General features: G+C 42.0%; 1 protein-coding gene across 1 annotated transcript in view; it reads right to left on the reverse strand.

Moving 5' to 3' along the window:
- Window positions 1-24,432, reverse strand: part of cdh24b (cadherin 24, type 2b) — a 176,617-nt gene that overhangs the window by 119,706 nt on the left and 32,479 nt on the right. The gene's annotated exons all lie outside the window — the stretch shown is intronic.

Consider the following 24,432-nt stretch of genomic DNA (forward strand, 5'->3'; position numbering starts at 1 on the left):
GAAAACACATTTATTCATCGATCCTTTTATCTTTCAACACGATTTTCAGGAGCCACATTTTCAACCCGGAGCGGAGTCAAGGCATTTCTGTAAAGTATTGATCTGTGTCACAGCCTTTCACACTGTGCTGGGCACCTTAGGGTAGAGCTATTGTTATGCCATTACGCTGGTTGCAACAGCCTGTGCAGCAGTAAGTGAAGATAATTACGTCCTCTGGTTTGAAGCACAAGGGAGCTCATATTTCCTCATTAGAGTTTTATAAAAATGTATTACAGCACAAACGGTTGTTTTCATCCGTGTGGAACTGACGAGCACCGGGATGTGGATTTCACCTGTAGCCTTTTACATATGGTACTATGATTTTGAGTAAATACAGATAATGGGGTGATACAGTTGGTAGCTCCAGGGAGCTCTCTCTTCGTAATTAGAGTTTTAGAAAATGTATAGCTGTGGTGCACTCTCAAAGACTTTAAATCCATGTGAATCGAACTGTACTGTATTTCTCTCTAAGTTCTACACACTTACAGCAAGTTTCTCGGTGACCTGAATAAATGGTGCAAAATATGTCTTCCTTTATAGACAAGAAAAATACCATCTTACTCCTGTTTTAGCTGCTTGGCACTGGCTCCATATGAAATAAAGGATGGAATCTAAAATGTGCAGGAGTTCCAAATAAACCGTCAGTGTTTGCCATCAGACTTCCTGCTCTCCTTGTGTCTCTCTGAGTCCTGTTTCCAATTGCTTCAGAAGTTTCCCTCACAATAATAATAATAGATTACATTTGTATAGCGCCTTTCAAGGGACCCAAGGCTGCTTTACATGGTGAACAAACAAACAAACAAACAAACAAAAGGGGCAAATAATAAAGTAAAACATTTGATATATAGCAGTAGGAGTGAGGGACTGTGATGGGTTGGGGGTCAAAGGCCATGGTGAACAGGTGAGTTTTTAATGATGACTTGAAGATTGCCTTCAAAGCCCTCAATGGCACCATCCTATCTTAAATAGTGTCTACCCTACTTTCCCAATAGGGCATTGTGTTACAAGAATTAAGGAGTTATTTGTTGTTCCTAGAGTCTCTAAAAGCCAAATAGTAGCCAGAGCCTTTTGATATCAAGCTCCTCTTTTGTGGAAACAGCTTCCAGTTTGTGTTCAGGAAGCAGACACCTTCTCCATTTTTAAGAGCAGGCTTAAGACTTTCCTTTTTTGATAAAGCTTTTAGTTAGGGCTGGATCAGGCTTGCCTTGAGCCAGCCCCTAGTTATGCTACTATTGGCTTAGTCTGTCGGGGGAATTTCAACTTGTACTTCCATCTCTCTTATCTTTCTCTCTATCACGCACACATGTCATCGATATCTAACTCAGCTTCCCCAGAGTTTCTTCTCACCTGGCCGGTTGCTAGTATTACAAGTTATGGCCATTGATGTATAAAGAGAACTGGATACAGCGTTGGAGGCCGGACCCCGTTCTTCCCTTTGAATGTTGCTCAGTGGCGCATTGAATATCACCTGACTTTCGAAAAGAAAGAAAAAATGACCCGTATTTGGACCCATAGAGCGTGCGCACAAACCCTGCCTTTAATCTACCGCTCTCAACTTTTAAACCCTAATGATTTAAATTAGGGCTATAAAAGTGTTCATACTAGGTAGTACAAATAATCTGCTGATTTATAGACGTCTCTCTTTCCCAATGTTAGTCAATGGGAAAAAGTATTTTTGGGCCCAATTACGTCATAGACTGACACAGAAGTTATAGTACCACTGTTTGGCCACTAGGAAAATTAGTATCAACGTCCGGCGCACTTCCTGTTGGCTCGGTTGCGCTTTGATCATGAGTTTTGGCTGTTGTCCTGCCTGACGTCCACCTTACTACTTTTGGCGGTACCGGAAAGATTGTTGATATCCATCTGGGTCCATCTTCATTCTCGTTATATCTAGACCAGGGGTCGGCAACCCACGGCTCACGAGCTGCATGCGGCTCTTCAAGCCCTGTACTCTGGCTCCCTTGAGCTTAAACAAAAATAAGAAGGAAATAAAATAAAAATATTTGTAGGACTATTTATATTTTGTTGCACGGTTGAAAATGTTTCGTGTCTTGTATTTTGAGGTGATACTGTGACACATACTTTTTTTTTTAAAAGCGTTTTTTTTAATTAGGTCAACTAAAATATGCGTCACATCCTGCTAAGGTCCCGCGCCAGCGCCTTTTCTTGCAGAAATAACTGACCCCCGGCTCGATGAGCGAACTATGGATAAATCAAAGAAAATAAAAGTATCGGAGGAACACAGAGGGTTTCATTCTGCGTGGTTAGAGTTATATGCTTTCAAGCAAACGATGCTGGCTTATATTTGATATGTGGAGAGAAGTTGTCAAAGGTGTTGCAGCCTTTACGTATTGGAGGAAAAAAACGGAAAAGGAAGACAGCTGACGACCTTCAGTCATAATTCAATCAGTAGACTCTTTTTAGGGTGCAGCTATATGTTTTATTTATTTCAAAGTGGGCCCATTTTAATTATATTAATGTTTTTCAAATGTGCAGAGGACTCCCCAAGTGCTGTGTTGATTTATTTTAAAGTGGGTCTGTGTATTTTTCTTTGATTCTCCTTATAAGAGTTATTTTTTTATTATTAGAGGTAAACAGTTTTCTATAATGTAATAAATAATAAATGCAAAAAAACTGTAGTTTTTGTCTATGATGTAACAATATATACAACTTTATAAGCTATCAAGCTATCAAATATGTTTTGCAGCTCCAGACAAAATAAATTGGTGGAAAAGGGGGCAAAATGTCTCTTTTGGTCAAAAAGGTTGCAGACCCCTGAGCTAGACCCATTATCTTTTCTAACATTTGGACTGTCTATTTTGTAAATGTATTATCTTTTTAATATATGCACACAACACCTACTGCTCTTCTGTCCATCCTGGGAGAGGAATACCTCGAAGATTTTTTTAAATGTCTTCGGTTTCTTTGGGAGTTTTTCTTTGGGAGGACATTGGGTGTCGTTTCTGTACGAACTGTAAAGCCCCTTGAAACAAATGTATAATTTGTGATATTGGGCTTTATAAATAAAATGTGATTGATTGATTGAAAGATTGATTGATTGCTGTACCCCCCCTTACTGATTCTAGCGCCTTAAACTCAAATGGTCTTAAGAATCGTAAGTATTGGAGGGAGATCTTCGCCATCGATCGTGAGCTGTCACCGACTTAACGAGAGCCAAAATTGTAATTAGGAGTCACCTCCCTGCTGTCTGTCTATTTTATGTTTCTCTCTGTAACCCTCCTGGCAAACAGCGGCAGCATGCCCACTTACACCCCTCCCCCCCCCTCTCCAAAACAACGAACAAACACTCACATGCTGGGTGACTTCGAGCCCTGTTGACAAAACATTCTAGCTAAATAAATCCTGGACAAAGCCACATTCATCCACCCTCTCAAACAATCATTCATGAAAACAAACTGAATACTCTGCACTTTCCCCCAGCACACATACAGAATCCTTATATTACCCCTTATATCTAAAGAAAGCTCTGGGGACTGCCTCGTTGGACGTAGTGAAGTCAAAGAGAAAAAAGGCTCAGTGGGAGAGAAAAGGCACCCCCACCCTGAAAGAATTATGCATGGAGCAACAAAGGTGAGCTCCAGAAAAGAGAAGGTAAGAACAACAGAGGAATGGTTGCTGGTGTGTGTAAAGAGGAGGGGAGGAGTACTGAGGCGGCAGCAGGGGGGGTCCGGGTGCTCCTTGGAAGACCGAGCAGGTAGTTTTAAGTGCAAAGCGCCGTAAAGCAGCTATGTCCTTGCCTTGAACCTTGGCAGATAAAAGCAGACCTGTCAGTGTGTGAGGAGGTGAAAGTAACGGGGCTTTGGTCTGTAAATGTATGAGTACCTTCCTGTCCCCAGCCTTGTCTCTGTCGTCCCCTCGCTGATATACTGACAGCAGGTGCTAACCTCCCTTGGGAAAGTGCAGCCTATGGACATGAGGTAAGATTATTCCTCAGAGGCCGGAGGTTTGTGGAGGAACAACAGCAGGTAAACAATGTGACAGTGTGGGCTTTTACAGTAAAAGACAGTGGGAGGAATTACAGTTTTGCATGGTGTAAGAGCTGTGAAATTCAACCCGCTTATGGGTGGCTGTTTGCCTATTGGTGAGATTAAGACTAAAAAGACTCTGTGACAGCGGGCTTTGGATTTGCTTGGCTCTCTGCTAGATCAATAGGGTTACGTTAAGATGCAACAGTCACAGGCTTGTAGAGCAACAAAGAACACTGCATTTCAAACAAACAGTGTGTGCCCTGAAATAGCTAACAGGACAAATGTGAGAGTTCAATCTTGTTTAAAACCATCTTTCAATAAGATACACGATTTGGCTGCACCAGCTATTTGTTCAAGAAACCTTATAAGGCTTTTTGGGGTTTTCTCCTTCCAGTAGTGTGTGTGTAGAGCCGGACAGCTAACCAATCAGAGCAGACTGGGCTCTGGTTTCAGACAGAGGGTCAAAAGAGGTGCTGCAGCACAGGCAGTATGAGAAAAATAAAGCACAATTAAGCATATAAAAATGTCAAAGTAGAAAATTCAAATAGGATATTCCATTTAATCCATCAAATTTCATATTATTCCCAAAATTGGTGATTTATTATGATTTGCACCAATAAAACTTGTCTCAGCTAGTTAAATCTTTGGTTTAGTCATCAAACAGTTTAGCATGAGTGGGAAATATCTTGTTATTCTAAGGTAATGCTATTTCGGTTAATGTTGGATAATTGTACTGGAGTTTTGTTTATGTACAAACATACAAAATGGCACAAAACAGCTGGTGAAACTGGCTCCAGCTCTACTGTGTACTGCAAATGAAAGTGGCTGTTTTATAATCGGCTACAGTATATAAACCGTGAGAGGTGCCATAAAGATCAAATAAATCTTGACAGGAGACAGTCCGGGGAATCACAATGCCAAGAGACGTGCCAGTAGGTCACGACAGGGACAACATTTGTGGCCCATATTTTACTGCCTTGGCACGGCTTCAAGTAGTTCTCAGTCTGATTTGTCTGGTCGTAAGGTAAAGTGCTGGCTAACAGTCTGTGGATATACCAACATTGACAGCGCTGACCCACTGAGCGCCTGTGACTTACCACTAAATCCTGCTTCGTTCAGGCCTTTTAAAGTGATAAATAATGCATAAGTAGCAGGGTGTGCATTATGGTAGATAGGCAGAAATTAATACCGCACCAAGGATTTGTTATATGCAGTGATAAATATTACACACAGAATGACCTAATTTTGTAAATTGTCTTTTTACATATTACCATAGGATGATAAACAGTTAAGCTGCAAATAGGACTGATTGAAACCTAGAAAAACCAGTAATCTCACAAATGACAACAAATTCATCTAAAAGACAAATTAAAAAAGCAATACTTGGAGGGAATAATGCAACATGTCCTCATAACCTAATGACAGAATATGTTGTTTGACAATGCCTTTGAAAATGATATAGATGGCAGTTGGAGAGTACCAGCGATAGATACACGTTATAAAATGGAAACAGAAAGAATTTGTTTAGGTAAAGATCATGGTTCCGGTAAAATAGTACATATGGATATTACGCATGTGATGTAGTAAGATTAAGAAAATTATGAAACGGGTCATGAAAAAAAGGCTTAGGTGTCCTCTCCTCTGTCTCCACAACTCACCACTGTATCTATCAATAAAAGCACACTCTGTTCCTGAGGAAACCTATACAAAAAAACTAATAGCAGAGGTTGCAACCTAACAAAAAAAGACATGCTACTATCAACAATACAACCCTTTATTGGGTGAGGCCGGTCTTCGTGTAAGACAAAAAGAACACCGTAACAAACTCTACTGATAAAGAAGGAGAATATTAATAAACGACAGGTGAATCTCAACATTGCACTGTTTTGATTTGCTCTACCATTGGATGTTGTTTTATTAATATTCCTCCGAGGCATGCACCAATCCAACATTTTCTCTCTTAATACCAGTACCTCATCACAGTGAATCTGTAGATAGGATCAGATACCTGTGCTCTCGTTTTCCCCGAGCCAAGCTTGGGGGAAAGATCGTGGTATTGGGGAAATTTGTATTATCACGATGTGTGTGGTGATAAACCAAAGTATCAATCTTTCCCCAACTATAACCAATTGCTGAAAGTGCCTTACATAAAGTTTAATAACGCTTGGAAATCACTGTGTGGAACTCGTGGGATTGTTTTACATCCAAGCTAATGTGAGGCCAGGGATTTTTGCTGCACTAAAACTTTATTTAATGTATATTGGTCATGATATTGCTGACAACAGCTTTTTTTAATAGGATCTGTATTTTGTCATTTGATCAAATGAATCATATTTCCACATTCCCAATTACTCTCTCTACATCGATTAAACAGTTGAAATTCAAGTCATAACAATCAAACATGTCTAATATAATCCTAATGAGAGTGACAGGCAACCACTTCATAAAAAGGCTATTGTACACAAACCATGAACACCACACACTGTCAACTAATGAACGCTTGAGTGACAAATACCACTGAATGGGGAAGATGCTTTGCTTTAGCTATGTAAAAATACACATATACATATACAATGTCACACAATTAGATGTGATGGTATAACCTCAAATGTGACTCAGTATGAACACCAGCGCTCAAATTAAATCTGGTATCCTTTTTTAAATAAAATCAAAAGAAGATGATGTTCTTTTCACGGTGGATGATACTGCCTTTGACTACAACATATGACCACCAAAAAACATCATCATTATCATTATGTAACTGAACTACAACGACATTTCTCCACCTATAGGCCCCTGTGCAGTTTCTCCGCTGAGGAGTTGACGGAGCGGATCAGCTCCAATGATCTTCATGCACAAAGGTCAGGGGATGTTTTTGTATCCGGCAGCCAGTCTGCTTTATGCGAATGTCTTTCCGTGTAGGTACTCAGCCTGTGTTTTCTGAACGGTGAGTCATCAGCTGCCAAAGCAGTTACCAAAATTACACCTGACGCCTATCAAGCCTGCTTCTCTTCTTCTTCTTCCGCCTGACTGCATGTGCAACATCAAAAAGCTATCTGATCCTTTTCAACACACTCGCTGGCATTTCAGCAAAAGTCCTCGGGAGTTGCTCATGGACCCGTCTAACCATAACAAATTCTATAGTATGTGTATCAAAATGTGTGAGTAAGGAAAAAGAAAAGACGCAATTGTTGATGCAAGCTGGGAAAGATTCCCCCAAAAATATCCATACTAAAAGAACGTTCCGGCTCTGAGCACGCTCACCTATCACTTCCATCAGCCACAAAGCAACATAGATCAGGTAAATAGACAGCTTTTTGTATTCAAGAGGAAGGCGCTTTCCTGCACAACACTTGAAGAGTTTTTGTCTTGATTCATGACGCCCTTCTCCCCCCACCTGTGCTGTTTACCTTTCAAGAGTGTTCCCTTTCAAGAGGTTGGACAAGTGGCAGGTAGAGAGCACACAGGGGGGGGGGGAGAGGGTCTTTCAGAGATGAATAAACACAACACTCCCAAGGTTGTTGGTGATATTATGTGATGAATTGCCATGACGGATATGGCACATTGGAGGATAGCACCAAGGCTATTGGCCAAGAACAAGAGTGAGTAATGACACTCAATTTTCCACCATTATATCTTCAATTTAGATTCAAGGGTCGTTTTCATGTCTATCTCCCATCCAGGAAGGCGGAGAGTGAAAAGAGGCAAGATCGAGCAGACTCACTTTTAATGGTCATCTTTTACAATATATAAGACCCTGCTGTGTGCCGAAAACTTTCTCTGACTGTGTTCTCCACAGGTGTTCAAGGTTTAGGGTCCTACAGTGCTACTTGTTCCTGGTGGAGCTGAAACAGGTATATATTTTGTTGGTGAAGGATGTTTGTTCAGTTTAGTAGTAGCACCAGATGCATCATTCTGAACCTGAGAAGGTTGCTCCCTAAATCTGGTATCACGGATTTATGTTATTTAAAAGAATACACATTTATTTGCTATATACCTATATCATCTGAGATGTTTATAGCTGCAAACATATTTACAAAAACGTCCGCTATCAGTCTTTGTAAAAAAGTCCACTTTCCATCATCGGAATTGAGATGGGCTGCTTCCAACTATTTTTTACTTCCAGACATCATAGATCAGACAAGGACGTCCTCATCATGCAGCGATTTGCCAGGTGTGCAGAGGTGAGTAAGTAGACAGGATTTCAACGTCTATCTAAACTCTACAACAACACCATGAATGCCTTAGAGAAAGAGGGCATTGTTATTGCCCTTAGTGGGATGCATCATCCTTCTTCTTTGATGACAGGCTTTCCCCACATCTTCAAGGGTGGCCATTCAGAAGAGAAACTAACATTTTTTCAAATAAATGTGGTCTGTCTGACAGCACCTACGTTATACTAGTTTGTTTCAAGCATACCAAACCCCTTATGCAAAGTGGTTTTTAAGTTAACATCAGCATTGCAATATGTTTTAATGACCAGCATGCTGATGTTTTTGGAGGTGTAAGGTTTTGACCTATTGATTCTGCAGGACGAAAGTTCAGTTTAGTTATTGGGGTTAGTCCTGTGGGGCACATGCATGTCTGGTGAACATTTTAGGGCAATCCATTTGACATCATATTCATTCCGAACCATAAATGGCAAAAAATATTTTTCATTTTATAACAAAAGGTCAGGAACCCCCAAAGCCATGGATAAATCTTCTGGGAACCAGTATGTTAAAGGTAGAAGCTAGAAGCTAGAAGCTAGAATAAGAAAATACTGGTCATCGGACATATTAACCATACTGATGATGGGGACCATCCATGTCTACGCAGAGTTTGATGGTTGTCTATCATAACTTGTCATTATATTTTGAGTTTTTACCAAATAATTGGATGGACATATCCACTGATCAACACAACAACCGACCAACTAAACGACTGACCTCACTGCGCCCTGTCCTTTAATTCAAGTCCCCTTGAACCCTATTTAATACAAAGGACCCACTGTTGCTGGAAAACGCTGCTCTATTAAATAAAATAACATTTTCATCTTTTCAATACCAATTTCCAATCTGCGTTTTGCTAGAACCGTCTATCCCAAATGTCGTGCTGTGCTTCCATAGGTGTATTCACGCCTCTGCTGCACTGGGTAAACGTTGTGTGAACAAGAGGGCCTGGAAGCATACTGTCACAACTTCTAATCCCCCTCGTTGAAGCTATTAAATCCCAGCTATATTAGCATATACGCACGCCCCCCCCTCATCCCGGTATGACTTTCATACACCCTAGGACTTCTCCTGCATCATAAATGGCAGTATATTTTTGTAATTCTAATGAGGTGGCGGCAATCTCAAATTCATTTTGGTTTTGTCTCTATCTATTTGGGTCAGTTTGTTGTTCTGTTTATTTTCAGCAGCTCAAGGAGACAGATCAGATTGCGACATGTTTAAGTCGCTATCTCTGGCAGGTTTGGGTGCGGGGCCAACTTGGTTGAGGATCAGATAAGGATGTGGAAATTAAAACGAGTGCTTTGTGCAGCAAGATGTTGTCCATTATCCAGTTAAGCATCAACAGTGCAGCGGGTCTTTAAGCTGAAATGTGGGCAAGCTGTTATCTTTTTGCTTTCCAAAGATATTTGTGGCAGCGTTGTTTTTATAAGGACTTTCTTCCATGCAAGTTCAAAGAAGTACAACAAGGCTGTGGGTGTATTTTGAAGGAAGATTTCCAAGCTGAGTTTGCCTGTCTCAGTGGTGTTTTGCAGGGAAGCGAGGGAGATCAAAGTTTGGCAGTGTTGTATTTTCAGGGCGATTTTCTTTTTTTCTTCTGCGGGGAGCATCCATGCTGTTTAATGTTTGGGATGTTCTGGCTCCGCTCCAGCACCAGGACTATAAATTATATTTAAGACGCAGGGGGCAGATCGACACACTACAAGATACAAGATAGGCAGAGAAATCCTTTCAAAGACACTTTCTACCAATCCCAGCATCAAAAATAAACTGTGTCTCTTGTCGCATTCCAAAGTTCTTCCTCAGCGTAGGTGCAGTAATAATCCCACCTCCGGCGTGAGAGGGCAACAAGGTAAGAGCGTAGGTTTGCCCTCTAACCTGTCCCCAGGAGACCTCGGCTGGAGATAGAAGCCATCAGACATCGAGGACCGCAGGGGGAGAATCCTCTCCACCCCCCCTCCGCCCTCTGCCTTTGTCTCTAATATGGAGCAGGGATAGCAGGGGCCGCTGCATTTTAGAAAAGCCCTGTGTTTCTCCCATAAAAACCACATCTATGGCCGTGGAGAAGCTTACACTGTAATCCTGCATGACGGATTGAGTCTGCCACTGCAGCACTCTTCCTCGCTTTTTTCCCGTTCCTTTTTTCCCTCCAACTTAAACTTCTGTGGTAAGTGCAGACGTATATATATTCGTCAAATACATCGTGGTGTGCGTGTGGGCGCGTACACGTCTGCATAATGCGCTGTGTACGTCTGTGTGCATATTTTGCATTCATTTCATCCCCTCTTTCTATATAAACAATATATGGCAGCCTTTAGATTTTGGGCTAAAAAAAAATTGCACCAACAGTCAAGAGAATGAATAAATAGATGTCAGTGGCAGGGAATGGAAAATAGGCTTCCCCTTTTTTTGCGAAAGAACAAAATGTAAAATATACCGTCACACAGACTTGCACAGTACAAGAGAATGAATCCCAATGGGAAGTCGCAGTGAATTTGAGTGCTGGAGAGGTATGTAGATGAAGCTGGAATTTGTATCCCGGGCTCATCGCATGGATAACAAATCGCTGCTCGCAATGGCCTCTAATATAAAGGACATTTATACACTCAAGGATCCATTCTATTAGTACCGCTCTGAGGCTGATTTCCCCGTCCTTATCCATCTATCCTCTTGTCACTCAACCTGTATGTCTCGCTTCTTCTTCCCTGAGCATCCACTCAGTATGTTGTTGTTTTTTTACCTCTCACTCTGTTTCTTAATCCCCCCCCTCTCTGTGTGGGGGTATTCAAAGATATTTCTGTGGCATGTGGTAGAAGTTATCACCCCATCTATATCCCTCTCTCTCTATCTCTTTAATCTTCCTTAATCTTCCAGCCCAGAGTGAAGTGAGAATTAGTTTATCACTCTCCCTCATCAATCTCTTGCACCTCCTCTCTTCCACCTCCTTCCCTTCTCCTCCGTCTCCCCCCCCCCCCCCCCCCCCCCATCTCTGGCTCTCCTCCGGATCATCCTCACCAGCTGCTTTCCTAATCCTCCGTCTTGCTCAGTTCTTCTCCCCTCTTCTCCCTCGTCTCTCCTCTCACTCTGCCTCATGTCAACAAAACCGCAGAGGTCATTTCTGATTCGCCCTGCATGTCTCTCTTTCTCTTTCAATTTCCACCTCTCGCTCTTAGATATTTTCTCTCTGGCTCTCACTTCAAAAGGCTCTGGGGACTTTCACATTCAGCTCAGCCTGTTAACCCTGAGCCGTGTCCTTACCTGCTCGCCCTGTCTGTCAAACACAAAAAAACTCCAAAGCAAAGCAGATGTTAACACCTGCGAACAACCACAACACTTGAAAGCACCAGGAACCAAACAAAAGAAAAACACTAGTAGTTAAGGTCAAATTAAATTCAGCATGAAATCTGAAATGTTTGCTATTGAAAAAGCAAAATGTATTACATGCAGGATCGCGTTTCTGTTTTTCAAAAAATAGATTTTCGTGTCTAACCTTTTCAGGATTCAAGTTATGATGAATTTTGCTGATTGTATTCGATTGCACTCAGACTCCCGCGCTACCCTTCAGAGCGCAGCAAACACTTATCACAACCATCGACAGAGGCACCAGGGTACACTGTTGAGGGGATACAGCACCACGGAGAGGAATTAATAAACTGCAAAGTTAAAGGCCACAAGAAGAAACTGTCACCTTCAGCACATCAGCTCAAAAATCCCAAAACCTATATATTTGTTCCCATCTTTAGTCCGATGGGGCCCATTTGAAATCATTGGTCTGATTAGAAACACATTTAAATTAATTTGAGTGTCAGAGCTGTGTTGTAGGAAGAAAAACATGTTGTCAAATACGCACCTGATATTATTTTCAACTTCAAACCTCCAGTGGAACATTCTACTGAGCTCAGGGGAGCAACAGTTGCAATGCATGAGCAACCACCAGTATAATTAGATGCATTTCAAATTCCGAATATGTGGCTTTTTTTCCCTCATAGTTGTGCCAATAAATGTCATGTGTGGCCCAAAAAAAGCTCTTCCACTTAATTAGCAAAACGCCTTGGCCACAAGTGCTATGGAGGGAAAATAACATCCTTGTGCACTAAACGTTTCTCGCGCTGAACCTTCTCTGCATCATTAAACTTCTAGATCTTACTAATAACTAATGGGTTACATTCAAAAAAGAATAAAGGCCAAATTCTTCAAGCTACAGAGTTGACTAACTATCTAAGTTTTAAAGCAGGACCACGCACTTTCACTATGAATCACGCTTTGATTGCACATAAGCCACTGTGCCTCACCAGAGGACATTCATTTACATTTTAGAATCCCAGTGGATTGAGAGCTACAAATGAATATTAATTCCACTCTTTCTCATTATCGGGGTGGCATAATCATGATGAATGCTATCCTGCGTCAACTAAGCCTTAAGGATTGAAAAAACAAAGAGGCTGGAAATGCTGTGCATCGAGAAATTAGTCCAAGTAGATCAAAAGAAAGGAATGCCTTAGAAAAAGTGCTTTTCAGAACTGGACATAATTAAGAGTGCATTGAAATGACATTCATTGCCAAATTGTGAGCAGCATCTTAAAGACATGTTGAATTGCCAGGCTACATTGTACTTTAAGCTAACTGCTAATGCCAACAGGCTCACAATGTTAACATGCTGATTTTAAGGAAGGATAAATGTACCTAAGGATTATATTTCATTCAAATTCCACCAGTAGTTTCTTAGAGGTTTCACAAACAAGTGCCCTGCTGCTAGCATACATATATGGTTCAAGGCTGTAGCAAAACAGGCTACTTGTGCTGGTTGTAAACAATCTTAATAGCATATTCAAATCTCTGACAATACAGCACATGTTGCTCCACTTGAGATAAATATTCTGAATCCTATTTGAGTTACAAATTGTCTCCAGAGACCTTGATACTGTCTGTAAGAACCAGCTACTGGAAATCTGTACTTCTTACTGTAGTTACTGTGCACTCATCTGCTCTGTACAGAACATCATTATTCTATAGTTAAAGAGAAACCTTGAGCCAAGGAATGTATGAGAGTGGAGGATGTCAAGAGTCAGATGAAGGCAACAAAAGGCATTAATACAGGGAGCAAGGAATGAAAAAAAAAAAAAAAGATTAGCGTGATTGGGATAAACAGATAAGGAGATAATGCACGTGGTTAAAAGCAACAAAGTTAAAAGATATAAGGATAAGGGGAGAGTGGCAGTTGATACTCCCGTTTTCTACCCTTTTTCGTGGGGGGGAGGTGAGATGAGTTAATGAGAGAGAAAGATGAAGAAGAGATGAGAATCACACTAAGCTAAAATGGATAAGGGCTGCGTATATGAATGCTAGGTCAGGTTGTCGCCGTAATCAGGAGTAGATTTGCCTGCTGCAAGGCGCGTATTAATACAGTACAGCTTGAGGAGTCGGGTTAATCTGTGGATAGTGCCACTGAAAGGAGAAGGTGCTACTCATTAGCATGCATGCAACAAAGCATGAGAAATCACATTAATCGCAGGGAATGCTAATGACAGTGATTGGTGTAATCACAGCAACACGGGCGGGAGGGGTGAGACCACAGGAGGTCAGACATTTCTCTCGTTATTATTCTTTCACGTTATTCCACCCCAGCTGATGTGGATCCTCGGGGAAAAATAATGCCACTTTGTTGCACATCTGACTGCCGCTCTTGGAAGTTCCGCCAACAGCCCATCAATCAGGATGACTGGCAAATATCGGGCTCTTATAATCTGATTTTGACAACTTTGTCACTAGTTTTGGAAATCAACATTGACGGTGTAATGAGTCAACACATTAAGACATCCCACATCACTGCTACTTTCCGACTGGTACTACTTTTCAGTATTCAACTATTTATGTAATGACTGGATTGCAAACAAGCTTTTGCTGAGTGTGTAGGTGTGAACTGCGTGCGCGATCGCTAACAGCTACCGCAGTAATAAATGGACTGCGGGTTGCATTCCCGAAGGTATAACGGAGCTATATCCACAATCAAGGCAATTAACCTGTGTACGTCTGCAGGGATCTCCAGCTGTGGGGTAGACTGCGTTTAACACCGTAACCTACCAAAGTCTAGCTGGTGGAGGGCATCTGTTCGACAAATCAGCAGAGCTAGAGTATGTAATCGCGTTTCACACCACGCTAATCACTTCAGCCTAATTTACCACTGCTATGAAAACATTCTTATGCTCTATTAAGGGCGAGCAGACGAGGAGGGGGGGACTCAGAGAGACAGAGGGAGGAGGCCGCAAAGCTGTGTGAGTGGAGCGAATAGGGAAAATGGAGAAAGCAACATTGTGAACATGTCCAAAAAGGACTCAGATTTGTCTAAAGCTCACTAATTCAATCTTGGACATCCGATGGAGTGACTGAGCCAACCTTTTGCCCTCCTTCCTCCCCCTCCCCCCACCCCCCCTCCAGCAAGGCCTCTCATCTTCACCATTTCTCTCCGAGCTCTCAAAGTCCCTAATCCGGCTTCTGATAGCAACACCCCTGCAAGGAGGGAGACATCAACACAGGGGCTGGGAGAGTGGAGCGAGGAGAGTAGCATGAAGGTGGGAGTCTGTAAAACAGAAGGGAAGACAGGCTTGTAGAAAGAAGAGGGGTGAGCTAGAATAACGGGGGATTGTGCGTGCAAAAGAACCCAGTCTGTTGGTCGCATCAAATTCCTCTTTAATTAAAAGTCTAAATCCTTCTTACTTTAAAGCCCCTTCTTTATAATTAACACTCTGATCTCACCCCCTCCTCCCTCCCCTGAATCGAAAAAGAAAAACAATTAAAAACTTTTGCGATTTTGACTTCAAAACCCATTAATTAAGAATCGCCAATGAACAATGGTGCAATACTGAGGCAGACCCCCATTTTGCTCATTAGCCGCTGGTTAATTGATCCTAACGGCAATGTTTACCAATGGGACGCTAAAGTCGAAAACATTATCATTTTACCTCGCCTAATTGCAGTCTTTAAAAGAGGGAGGCCGAAAGGGAATATCTGGATGTTCGAGATCATAGGGAAAGTGTTTTTCAGACGCTCCTCTATGGTTTTGTCTCCGAGGATTCCCATTTGTTTTATTGCATTTATAAAAGGTTATGGGATATTCAATATTACACACCTAAGCAATTTAGCTCGAGAATTAAACACACAGGGTATAGAGCTGCAGAAGCAGGAGATGCTGTAACTTCGAGTGGTCAGATATCAATGTAGTGGAGTCAGTCGTTTTCAGATCCCAGCACTGGCCAGACTAAACTCATCCATCAAAACTCCATTACCCAAGATCCATCATACAGCTCCCAGAAGACCGAATGCTTTTATATTTCAGAGGACCATAAATACACTTACAACTTCCTCAGTATTAACTTTTCTTTTGGCACGCTTTCTCAAAACAATTTTGACTTTTATTTCCTCCCGACTTGGTCTCCCCTGCCTCCCTTCACCTCAGGTCGGGGGACGGCTAATGAAAGGCTGCTCTCAGAGGAACACGGTAGAGGAATATCACAGTGTTTCTCAGCCATCTCACCATGAAGCCTGCTATGAAGAATTCAGGGCAGCTGCTGCTGCAGCCACCAGTCTGTCATTAAGCCACCTCAGGTGCAGGCCCATGTCCTTTCTTCTCCCATTATTCAGTTCAACCCCTCTACCTCCAGTCTAGTCTCTTCTCCTTTCCAGAGGTGGGAGAAATACTCAGATCTTGTACTTAGGTAAAAGTAGAAATATCACAGTGTAGAAATACTCTGTTAATCTGTTATATTCAAAATTTTATTCGAGTAAAAGTACAAAAGTATTGCCATCAAGATATATTTTAAGTACCAAAAGTAAAATTACTCATTATACAGATTTGCACATTTACATGTTTTGATTACAATTATTGATGTATTGATGTGTTTATCAAGCTGTTTCAAAGGTGAAACAAAGAGCTTGTGGATTTACTCAAGATGTCACTAACTAACTCTTATTTAAGTGTTTATTATATTGTTTATCATTCATCTAAATCTGCATAGTTACTAAAGGTACTTAATACTGTAAATGTAGTGACGTAAAAGTACACGATTAACCTCTGAATTGTAGTGGGGTAGAAGTACAAAGTAAAACAAATTGAAATACTCAAGTAAAGTACAAGTCTCAAAAAATGGTACTTAGTTACTTTACACCACTCCTTTCATCAGAATCACATGTTCCTCCTTCTCTATACTACATTACAACCTTATTTCCATTTCCTCCTTCCCTACTCTCATTGCTGTACTTTTTTGTTCATGTAAGACAGAGAGTGGTTTGACCCTGATTAATAAATTCCTCCTCCCACGATGGAGTGGAATCAAGGTGCAGATGCTAAAATAGATTTTTTCGCAGTTATGTTTTCTTTCAGCCTGTTTAATGCCAGCAGAGGGAGAAAGGGCATCAGAAAAGCCCGTTGCGTTATTAACATGAGTGATGATGTCGTTAGCGTGATCCCTGGACCTGTCTCATTGCGTTGTAGGCATGTTTGCGTTGTGCGGTGACAATTTGATTAGCAGCTATGGATGTGGAGCCATTACACTGCTAAATCAAGTCTGTCAAAAGGGCAAGGCGCAGATTTACCACCGTCTTATGTTGACCCACAAATTCACAGAGATAAATAGAGACATTAACACACCTGCAGGCGCAGGTGTATCACATTGTGCCCAAGATGTGCCCTCATACAAGATATCTTGAAACATTTATCTGCTTTCTTTTGAAGCATCCGTCGACTGATATTACAAAAAAAGAGAATTCTTACTGACCTAGTAGTTTGGAGATAGCTTTGGTTTTTGTCGCAGTTTGGAGGAACCACAAAAAGCCCTTTATAACAGAAGCCACCTCCTCTGGTTATAGTAAAAAAAAATGCACAGGTGTAAATAATTAAATGAACGATGGCTGCATTCCATTTAGCTTCTTTACTTTCAAGGCTCCATCTACAATGCTGGCTCACTGTCAATCTCACTGGAAGACATGAACAGAACAGAGATGTGTTGGCCTTATCAGTAACACCTGTGCTTTTCCTAATGTTCTAATGTCAAAAATATAAATACACCACAGGTGATTATGGTTGCGGTACTCACAGCATTAGAAAGCGACTTGTCAGCCAGGATCTTTAGAGTATGTGGATAATCACAGTCCTCATGTTGAACTATTTTTATATGGATTTATGTTTTTGTTTTTTTATGTTTTCTGTGGATTTCATTCCTACAGAAGAAATTGTTCATAACTGACAGTGAGTTATATGGATTATTAGTAAAAGCCCTGTTTTAGCATTATTAAGTCAAGATTTTTTTTTTTAAACGGCCTTTTGACCCTTTTAGATCACACCCTGGTCCTATTCTGCACCCATATAAGAATGCGAGGAAAAGTAAGCAAAAAACGATTTCCTCATATTTCTGTATCACAATCCAACCACCTTTTAAAGCGAATTATAGCCTGTAAAGCAAATTATAATATGTGCTAACTTATGGTAATACCGACCAATTTCAACAAATAATATAATGAAAAGGTAGGTGTGTATCGAGCTTCCAGTCCCACTTAGCTCCATAAGCTATTAGCTTACACACCATTTAGGAACCAATCAAATGAGAAATAAAGTAGCTCTGCGATTTCTTCTACGCCACAATCAGTTTCCATTCATTGATTTGCTAAACATTTATGAGCTTGGAGTCGAAACATATAAAAAAAAATGTATCAACTATGTGAGTCTCTCTTTAGCGACCAAGCCAGCGCGACAAAGAATTGGGGAGCTAATCTCAGTGCTAACAAGTGCTAACATGTTCCGCACTTAGCTTACTTAGCTTACTAGCCCTGCTATAAGTGACTACATCATAGAGACTCGAGCACCACATATTCACAAAGAAGCACGGAGCAATGTGCTGTGCCACTTACTGGTGTGACAGGGCCTCAACTGGGTCACTGAGATCAGAAAGAGATGTTGCTGATAAAGGTTTTTACAAATTTATTTTTATACAGGAAAATACGTAAAGACGTAATATGTAAACCCACCTTTAGAGAATACCCACCTTGATTCAAGCATAAATATCCGAATTGTGTATTAGATCAATTGAAAGAAAAATAAGGTGTCAATCAAAAAACAAAGCAAATATATATGTTTTATGTGCACAGGGCACCACAAATAAGAGAGCCATTTACCTCCATTGTGTTTGCATTAAAGCAGAAATATGGAAACTTCTGTATAAAAGAAACCATCTATATTGTAAGTGAGAAAATGAGTCTATTTTTCCCTTTCTTTGCTTCCCTTTGTCTCATGGCAGTCCCCTCTCTGCTTTATAACCCTCATTTCTCCTTTCTTCGTCACTCAAACAGAATGTGTTCAATTATTTATTAATCTCTCCACTCAATAATAATGTCCTAATTGTCCACGCTTCTCTAGCACGCCTGGTCACACTCCTTCCAGAGCACTCACTGGGCAACTGCATTTCACACTTTCCACTTCAACTCTTTTTTTTCTCCACTTTCTGCATCTCCTTCTCTATGCATTTACACTCCCTCTCTCCCTCAAAGGCACTTCCACTGCACTCTGTTCTCTTTTCTCTGTGATCCTCTTTCTTCCCTTCTACCTCGCCGTCACTCCCACCCTCTGTCCATCCTTCTTTATTTGCCTCCAACTCTCCCGCCCACCTCCAGATCGTGAAGGCTGGCTGCCAGCGCCCTTTTTCATTCAATTAAGTCCCGAGTGTTGCTGTTATTGTTATCGCTAATAATGAAGGCCCTACGTCTAGCTTGCTGCCAGGCTGTCAGAGGCACGATCATCATAGGCACCATCCCTCATCTCCATCTCCGGCAATCACCGGCCTTATTACTATCATCTGAGGAGGGGAGGAGGGCACACACGCACTGCGACTCACTATGTGTGTGTGTAGACAGAATGACACACGAAGGGGGTGGATGGATGGATGGATGGAGGGCCTGAGGAAGAAGAGAGTGAGAGAAATGGAATTGGAAGAAAGTGGAGGACAGTGACAGTGTGTGTGTGTGTGTGTGTGTGTGTGTGTGTGTGTGTGTGTGTGTGTGTGTGTGTGTGTGTGTGTGTGTGTGTGTGTGTGTGTGTGTGTGTGTGTGTGTGTGTGTGTGTGTGTGTGTGTGTGTGTGTGTGTGTGTGTGTGTGTGTGTGTGTGTGTGTGCGTGCGTGCGGTTGCTGGTAAGGAATGTGTTTGGCTGGTTTGTAGGTGGGTGTGTGAGTGAGTGTGTGTGTGGGTGACAAAAAGAGACAAAGCTAGAAGGAGTGATGAGATTATTATGTGAGCGAGGGTGATATGTGCATACACGGCGTCTGTGCGTGTGGGTGGATGTGTGTGTTTGTGGCAAAGATAGCCGGATTGGCAGGCAGGGAGAGTTGTTGAGTGTGTAACAGGAGAGTGAAGGCCCCTCTAGGCTGTTGTTGCATTTTGAATCCGGGACGCACACTGACATGAATGTAATTGGTGGAAACTACTTCGGTTTGAGCTTCCTTGGAAATGGAGACATAGTAGTCCTCTCACTCTCTGTCTCTCTCACTTTGTCTCCGCCTCTGTCTATATACTCACACCCCCTCCCATTTGCTTGTCTTGCTTTATGTATTGTCGTACCTACTCATGTGTAATATGAATGCCCTTTGGTGCTATTAGAGTACTTCATTCACAACCATCGCTTTCCCCAACTCTTCTATTCTATTCTATTTCGGTCCCACAGATTTGCTTAGCCTCGTAGTGTGTAAATGTGAAACCTTGTACCTTTCCTTTGACCTCGGCTGGTTATGTATACTCTCCTCCTTTTACTGGTTGACCTCCGCTCATGGGATATTGACCTCCCTTTTTATTATGCTCTAAAACCAATTACTGGTAAAAATGTATGGCCTCCCCTGGCATCTCCATTGGGTCGCCAATTCGCCCATGTCTCCCCGCATGACCTTCTCAGAGCCATACGGTAACGATAAGGTTCACAACGTTTTGGAGCCACATACAAATAAATGTAAAAACAAAAATCAAGATTCAAAATGTTCATTGTTATGCAGATGATACTCAACTATATTTATCAATCAAGCCTGATGAAATTAATCATTTAAATAAAATTCAAGACTGCCTCAAGGACTTAAAAACGTGGATGACCTTAAACTTTTTGATGTTAAACACGACCAAAAGTTATTGTACTTGGCCCGACGAATCTACGAAACAAATTATCTAAAGATATACTAACTATGGATGGCATTAATTTTGCCTCCAGTGAGACTGTAAGGAATCTTGGTGTTATATTTGATCAGGATTTATCCTTTAACACCCACATAAAATCAATTGCAAGGACCGCCTACTTCCATCTACGTAACATTGCAAAAATCAGGCATATCTTGCCTCAAAACGATGCAGAGAAACTAGTCCATGCATTTGTGACTTCAAGGCTGGATTATTGTAACTCCTTATTATCAGGGTGTACCAAGAAGTCAGTCAAGTGGCTTCAGTTGATTCAAAATGCTGCAGCTCGTGTACTAACCAGAGTTAGGAAAAGGGACCACATTACTCCTGCTCTGGCTGCCTTACACTGGCTCCCTATAGAACACAGGATAGAATTTAAAATTCTTCTTCTTGCCTACAAAGCCCTTAATGGGCAGGCGCCATCTTACCTTAAAGAACTCCCTACTGTCCTACTAGGGCATTGCGTTGCTTTTAGAGACTCTAGGAACAACCAACAACTTGTTGGTTGTTCCTAGAGTCTCTAAAAGTACAATGGAAGCCAGAGCCTTTTCTTATCAAGCTCCACATTTGTGGAATCAGCTTCCAGTTTGTGTTCGGGCGGCAGACACCCTATCCGTTTTTAAGAGTGCGCTTAAGACCTTCCTTTTTGATAAAGCTTATAGTTAGGGCTGATTAGATTCAGCCCCTAGTTTTGCTGATATAGGCTTAGTTTGTCGGGGGACACCTTACTTCTTCCTTCTCTCTGTCTATACCTGTGTACTCTCATGTTCCGAATAACCCAGCTTCCCCAAAATGTCTTTCTTTTTGGTGTCTATATACGCCGGGATCCGGAGTCATGGATGATCCTGTTGCTGTGGTCCTCTTTCCTGGATTGCGAGTCCTGGATCTTGAGTCGTGGCTGTGGTCCTGGATCATAAGTCCTGGATGGATATCCGCGTGGATTCATCTTCCTATTATACACACATGCATTTCCAAACATTTGGACTACCTATGTTGCAAATGTATTATCTTTTCAATTTACACACGGCATCTATTGCACGTCTGTCCGTCCTGGGAGAGGGATCCCTCCTCTGTTGCTCTCCCTGAGGTTTCTCCCATTTTTCCCTTTAAACTGTGGGTTTTCTCTGGAAGTTTTTCCTTGTACGATGTGAGGGTCTAAGGACAGAGGGTGTCGTATTGTCATACTGATATTCTGTACAAACTGTGAAGACCACTGAGACAAATGTAACATTTGTGATATTGGGCTATATAAATAAACATTGATTGATTGATTGATTGATTGATTGATTGATTGATTGATTGATTGAATATGCTTGCAGAATACTGAATAGATCCAGACCTTACCACGAAAGGTTAAATCTGCTTTGCAGTCAGGTTCAATGTTATAATAAAAGAAGGTTGTAAAATGTGTTCAAATACTGCTGCACCAAATGTCAGCAAGTTGTATCATCATGGACGAGTAAAGATTCAATCTAAAACACTTTTTTTCTTTTTTCTGATTTCTTCCAAACTTAAAATCTCCCTGGAGGAGTGAGGTCAAAAAGAAGCAGGAATAGCCAGCGTTTGTTTCTGTCTGTTTCAGAAATGAACTCTAGTAAGCACCCAGTGTAGGAGAGCTCCATTGCTCACACAGAAAGGTGTTGAGTTTTCTCACTCCCCACCTGCCACTCATGATAAATAGCTATGAGCTAAGTTGAACCATAGCGGTCTCACAGGCCCCAGACTCTAAATATTTTCAGACCGCCACAACAAATTCCTCTTAGCAAGGGAGGCAAGAAAGGCCGAACTTCAACAGCCTCTTTACCGGAGCTTGGTTGAAAGAGCAGAGGTGCGAGGGTTAATCCCCGCACTAAACTGTGCACTGCTACTTCTACATTCAATTACCTCTGCTTAATACGCCTGTTCAACCTTCCCTGTCAGCGCGGCAGAGGAGCCATTTTCCTCTTAATTCTGTTCGAAGGAGTGTGTCCTCGAGGAGAGCCAGGTATAAAATGCTCAACATATTTCCGAGACTAGTGAGGCATTAGGAAATTATTTTGTTTCATAAACACATTACGCGTGGCGGATTCACGCTGATTGGTGTCAGGCTGATTGATGGAGTGGGAGTTAATATACGAAGGCACGTTTTTTTCGAAGTTGCATAAAGAGTTGAAACTGTTTGAATGTTATGCCCTTGTGGATATGTGCAGTCATACACAAGCGGATTAAATGTAATGCCTCAGTTTACGACACATACATCCGGAACTTTAGTACAAATGACTCGTACCCGATGTCTTTTCACCCAAATATAATCATGCGAACACAACGCTATGTCTCCCCAGTCCCCGTAGTGTGTTTGTGTGCTGTACCTCTGGGAAAAGTGATAGGCTCTTGTCTAAGCACGAGAGAACCCAAAGTTATAAATACACTGAAATATATCCCCGAAATAAAGCTCCAATTCAAGAGCAAGTGGCTCTCTGCAATGCTTCCATGTATTGTGTTACTTCCTTTCACAGTTTATAGTGCAAGGCGAAGGGACTTATAACCCTCTTTAAATCATTTCACTTGTTGGGAACAACTCAATGCCTGCCTGTGAAGGATAACAGGGGCTGAATAACCTATCAATAGATTCTGATTTTAGATGACATACTCTGGATTGATGACAACAATTTCTGACCCTTTATTATTTATCCCAGGCAGCTTTCTGCTGAGCGTGCATGCTGTTTTTTTAAGTAATATCCTACTTTGTATTCATACGATCGCATTCAAGCATGAGAGTTGCCCAGTACAACCATAGTAATCCACTGTTGGCCACTCAGCACCTTCACCGGAGCATTACTCATTCACTTCTTCCTCCCCAATAGCCTTTCATTCACTACGGATTTTCCATTTCCAAAAAAAGCATCCTGTTCACATTCAAAAGTTGGGAGGTGGTCATACATCAAGCGGCGGCGGTGGCTTATTGGGCCGATTGCGCAGTGCGGCTTCGAAAGAGTCACAGTGCATCACAACGGCAGTTCCACTAATTGGAAAAGTGTCTTCTATTTGGGGGGCATGATTAAAATGTGGTGTGCTGTGTTTTTGCGATAAAGACTCAGGGAGATGGAGCGATACGAGGAAAGCGGCGCTCAGAGGAAGGAGAAGAGAGAAGAGGCCCCAGGGCCGCCATGCTGGGTCGCAATCCAGCGCCGATGGGGGGGTCACCAGCAGGAGGCTGCGCATCAGCCAGCTGTATGAAAGTGAACTAAAAGCCTGACTGCAAAAAGGGAGCTTCACAAAGTCTGGTTTCCAAGAGTCCAAGAGAAAGTCCCCACATTCCACAAGGCGATTATATATTTAACCTATAGTAACACGGATGACATTTCTAACGGCAGTGGAGCAAATGTTCTGACACGATAATATATATTAAAAAAAAGATCTCCGTTTTCCCTCTGAGATCCTTCCCTGCCTCTCTTCTGCACTACTGCTCACTGACTGATGAATATTTATATTTCACACTCCAACACAGTCTGATCTCAGCTCTGCCATTTTACTCTGCTGGTGATGCTCGACATGTGAACGTGAGCATAAAGCTGTGGGAGATTGTGTCTCTCTAATGGGGAAAAAAATGGTGTGTTATTCATGCTTTTCTTGTCCCTAATTCCGTGGTTTGATCGTGTGTCAGACCCCGAGGTGTACAGACCCAGTGTGGAAACAGGCTTGGATGACTTCTCTAGCCACGCTCCCATTTCCACGCCTCCAGGGGGGCCTATGCTACGCGGCTCCCATGCCGCTCATTGCACCTCAAGGTGGGATTTTACCCCCTGGATAGTTATCCATCTGTGCTTCACAGCTGTTGGCTCCCCAAAGGCCGCATACAAAGGGGCCAAGACCAGGCCGCTCTGGGGGGATGGAAGCAGCAAAGCCGGGCTGGGGGTCGTCCTCGGGGTGGGCTCAGCGGGAGCCCAACTGGAGCCAGGTAGAGAGTGTGTGTGTGTGTGTGTGTGTGTGTGTGTGTGTGTGTGTGTGTGT

This window comes from Notothenia rossii, assembly GCF_949606895.1.
Source record: "Notothenia rossii genome assembly, chromosome: 9".
NCBI lineage: Eukaryota > Metazoa > Chordata > Actinopteri > Perciformes > Nototheniidae > Notothenia > Notothenia rossii.